This window comes from Bos grunniens, chromosome X (assembly GCF_055505025.1).
Source record: "Bos grunniens cultivar Pamir isolate PY7600 chromosome X, Bosgru_T2T1.0, whole genome shotgun sequence".
NCBI classification, from domain to species: domain Eukaryota; kingdom Metazoa; phylum Chordata; class Mammalia; order Artiodactyla; family Bovidae; genus Bos; species Bos grunniens.
Window position 1 is genome coordinate 36,379,413 of NC_141194.1, and position 4,974 is coordinate 36,384,386.

The window sequence follows — 4,974 nt, forward strand, 5'->3', positions numbered from 1 at the left end:
TGAGGTACCATTTCACGCCAGTCAGAATGGCTGCGATCCAAAAGTCTACAAGCAATAAATGCTGGAGAGGATGTGGAGAAAAGGGAACTCTCTTACACTGTTGGTGGGAATGCAAACTAGTACAGCCACTATGGAGAACAGTGTGGAGATTCCTTAAAAAACTGGAAATAGAACTGCCTTATGATCCAGCAATCCCACTGCTGGGCATACACACTGAGGAAACCAGAAGAGAAAGAGACATGTGTACCCCAATGTTCATCGCAGCACTGTTTATAATAGCCAGGACATGGAAGCAACCTAGATGCCCATCAGCAGATGAATGGATAAGAAAGCTGTGGTACGTATACACAATGGAGTATTACTCAGCCATTAAAAAGAATACATTTGAATCAGTTCTAATGAGATGGATAAAACTGGAACCTATTATACAGATTGTAGTAAGCCAGAAAGAAAAACACCAATACAGTATACTAACACATATATATGGAATTTAGAAAGATGGTAACAATAACCCTGTGTACAAGACAGCAAAAGAGACACCGATGTATAGATCAGTCTATGGACTCTGTGGGAGAGGGAGAGGGTGGGGAGATTTCGGAGAATAGCATTGAAACATGTATAATATCGTGTATGAAACGAGTCGCCAGTCCAGGTTCGATGCACGGTACTGGATGCTTGGGACTGGTGCACTGGGACGACCCAGAGGGAGGGTAGGGGAGGGAGGACGGAGGAGGGTTCAGGATGGGGAACGCGGGTATACCTGTGGCGGATTCATTTCGATATTTGGCAAAACTAATACAATATTGTAAAGTTTAAAAATAAAATAAAATTTAAAAAAAAATAAAAAATTTTGGAACTACTAGATATCCGCAGAAAGAATAAAAATAAAAAACTTTGGGATTTAACTCATGGTGCAGTGAATAAGAATCCATCTGCCAATGCAGGGGACACAGGTTTGATCCCTGGTAGGGGAAGATCCCACATGCTGAGGAGCAACTAAGTTGCTCCCCAAATGCCACAACTACTGAGCCCATGCTCTAGAGCCTGTGCTCCTGCAACAAGAGAAACCACCACAATGAAAAGGCCACACACACAACTGGAGAGTGGCCACTGCTAACTGCAACTAGAGAAAGCCTGATCACAGCAACAAAGACCCAGTACTGCCAAACATAAATAAATAAATAAAATTAATAACTTTGATCCATATCTTACATCATCTAAAGAATTGAAAGAGATGACAAATCTTAACATAAAACCTAAAGATTATACAAATTTTAGCAGAATAGGCAAACTTTGGATAGGCAAAGCTTTCTTAGATACAACACAAAAAGACAAGCCATATACTGGATATATACTTGATATACTGGACTTCATCAAATGTAAAAACTGTTCGTTAAAAGACAGTTTTAAGACAATGAAAAGAAAAATCATAAGTGGAGAAGAAAATGCTTACAAATCATATATTACATCCAGAATATACAAAGAATTCTAAAAATAAGAGACGTCCATCAAAATTATTTTATTTTATTTTTTAACTTTACAATATTGTATTGGTTTTGCCATATATCAACATGAATCTGCCACAGGTATACACGTGTTCCCCATCCTGAACCCTCCTCCCTCCTCCCTCCCTGTACCATCCCTCTGGGTCGTCCCAGTGCACCAGCCCCAAGCATCCAGTATCGTGCATCAAACCTGGACTGGCGACTCGTTTCATATATGATATTATACATGTTTCAATGCCATTCTCCCAAATCATCCCACCCTCTCCCTCTCCCACAGAGTCCAAAAGATTGCTCTATACATCAGTGTCTCTTTTGCTGTCTCATATACAGGGTTATTGTTACCATCTTTCTAAATTCCATATATATACGTTAGTATACTGTATTGGTGTTTTTCTTTCTGGCTTACTTCACTCTGTATAATAGGCTCCAGTTTCATCCACCTCTTTTTAAAAGTACAAAAAATTTGAATAGACTTTTGTGTGTGCATGCTCAATTGTGTCCGACTCTCTGTGACCCCATGGACTATAGCTCTCCAGGCTCCTCTGTCCATGGAATTGTCCAGGCAAGAATACTGGATTGGGTTACCTCTTCCTACTCTAGGGGACCTTCCCAACCCAGGGATTAAACCCATGTCTCCTGAGTTTCCTGCATTGGCAGGCAGATTCTTTACCACTAGTGCCACCTGGGAAGCCCCTATACACAACTAGAAGAAATATTAACTAGTACAACCAGTTTGGAAAAGTTTGGTAGTAGTCTAAAACATAAAACCTCATCTGCTCCCAGCTTTCCATCAGTTAAAGTTTACCCAAGAGAAATGAAAGTATATGGATATACAAAGACAGAAACACAAATATTTGCAGCAGCTTTGTGATAGCCTCAAACTGCAAATAATCCAAATGTCCATCAAAAGATGAGTGCATAAATAAGTGATGCTATGTCCATACAACGGACTAGTAACAACAACACAGTAACTACAACAAAAAAGAATGTGCCTTCACTGCGCATCCTGGGAGAATGCAGGTTTCACATGGCGCCTGCATTGATCCGCCTCCAGGAAGAATCTAGCGGCACCTGGCTACGTGGTCTCCTAGCAACCGGAGAAGCCTGGACAACAAACTACTAAAGTGGTGAGTCCCCCTCGAGGCCAGGGGAACCATGGAAGACAAGAAGTGGCTGCTAGGGCCGGGGTTACTGGAACCGATGCCCCTGGGCATGAACTGCAAGCCCTGGTACAAAGACAAGTTACCCTCCAAGTGTTTCGCAAAGCACAAGAAGGCACTCCTGAAATTCCCCACATACCTGGACAGCCGGCAGTGGGTATTTGTGAAAGAGGGGCTGGACGACTTCCGGAAGGGCTGCCCACCTTGTAAAGATCTGATCACTCGAGGACCTAATGAGGGCTTTCTCCCCGTGATTGCTCACAGAGTTCCCCAGCATGCCCCCCCAAAGAAAAAGCTGCCAGCGGAAGCAGAGGTGTTCTCCACGCTTTCATCAGCCCAGCAAGCACGGAAGGCATTCGTGGAGGAAATCGAAGCCCACCTGACCAAGCATCCCTTGGCGCTCTGCCCAAAGCTGAAGGAAGATCTACCTGCAGACCTCTTATTAAAGGTGCTGGAAGTGCTCGATCCTGACAGAAAGCTGGAGGACTTGTGGGCTTACTGTCTGGGTCCCAAGAGAAAAAAGAAGTACCCCAAAAAGCTTCGTAAAAAATCCCCTGCGATGGTCCAGCTGGAACCTGTCAAGGAGGCTCCCGTGTCACACCCAGCCAATTTATATTATGAAGACAAGAAGTCAAGCAGAAAGGAGTCACTCACTGATTCATCTTCTAATGTACCAAAAGGAATTCAGAAATTCTGCAAATGGGTTTCTACTTTCGGAGACTTGCGCATTGACGAACAGTTCATCATGAAACTGTGTGAGGTTGGCTGCGACTGCCCACCAACCCACAACAAAGCCCGCATGAAGAAAATATCCCAGGTTTCTTCAAAGGTAAGGTTCGGCATCAGGATAGGTAAAATGGAGGCGAAAAATTTCTCCATGGAGGAACCAAACTGGGAGAGGAAACTCCAGAAACCACACAATCCTTATAAACCTGACTGGGTGAAGATAAGGTATGGTGCATGGTACCTGCAGCCCAAGTTGTGGAAAAAGCTAATAAATGACGAACCTTTGATTGATCCCAAGGCCTTACTTGGAGGTGGGATTTTTGGAAGGAGGTTTCCTGAACAGGACATTCTTGAAGATCTTTATGGAACAATTGCATTTAAAGATTTCATTCTAAGCAAGGGCTACCGGATGCCAGACATCCTTGAGAGGTTGTTCACCAGGAAGGGATGGAAATATGATTCTGTTAAGACTCCTATACACAAAGTGATAAAAATCAACTTAATGGGAGAAGAAGATGCACGGGAAGATGCTTAGACATTTTTCTATTTACTACTTAACTTGGCTTTTTTCTCTCTCATTGTAACACCCATCAGAATTCATGGTGAGTGTCCATCCCACCATGTATGTACAACTTTGATTCTACATCTGTAAATTTAATACCTAATGCTTATCAACAGTTCTCAATGACCTTCTGCTTGGGTTTATCAATATTTTATCACTTTTATCACCTATGAAATCAATATTCACAAATACTCTTCTCACATTTTATAGCATTGTGAATACCACATAGTTGTATCAGTTATTTGTAAAAATCAAACCACAAAAATAATTACTTTTTAAGAGTATGATCTAGCTATGTCAGCTACAAAATGGGATCAATTTCAAAATAATTGTGTTGAGAAAAAGGAGACATGCAGTTCCATTTGTATTAAAATCATAATGAGTTAATTATGACAATTACTCTTAAGTACAACTGGTAGCCAAAATAATGTTAGCCCCATTTAATAATGAAATTGCTATCCCCCTTATTAGGATTGCATCAAGCTCCCAAAACAGATGGAAAACTATCAAAATTATAGGTAAAACTTTGTTATGCTGGTTTGTCATGCCTCTTAATTAAATATACTTAAAAAAATTTAACCATACTCATAAAAAATTCACCAAGAAAAAGTATTTCCATATAACACAGGTACAGAATAGCAGGGAGCTTCAAGTTCTTGGCAAATCTAGTGTGCAAAATACAGTAAGCAAAACTACACACAGCATCATCAAATATCCACACATATTTATTCAAGTAAGATTAATCGTTTCATTTCATGAATAGTGACTAAAAACTCACTCATGAATTTAAAAGAAGTCAAGCAACTTCTTTACATTTCCAAAATAACATGTAAAATTGTCTGGGATAGGAAATTGGTAATGAGAAAGATTGGAGAAGGCAGTGGCAACCCATTCTGTACTCTTGCCTGGAAAATCCCATGGACGGGGGAGCCTGGAAGGCTGCAGTCCACGTGGTTGCTAGGAGTCGGACACGACTGAGTGACTTCACTTTCACTTTTCACTTTCATGCATTGGAGAAGGA

The 4,974-nt window shown here is 41.2% G+C and overlaps 1 pseudogene across 1 annotated transcript; it reads left to right on the forward strand.

Annotated features, from left to right (window-relative positions):
* The first annotated feature begins 2,590 nt into the window (after positions 1–2,590).
* On the forward strand, positions 2,591–4,071 carry LOC147340136 (protein FAM47E pseudogene; annotated as a pseudogene). Its single transcript, XR_015158960.1, has one exon. The product of XR_015158960.1 is annotated as a protein FAM47E pseudogene (transcript).
* The last annotated feature ends 903 nt before the right edge of the window (positions 4,072–4,974 follow it).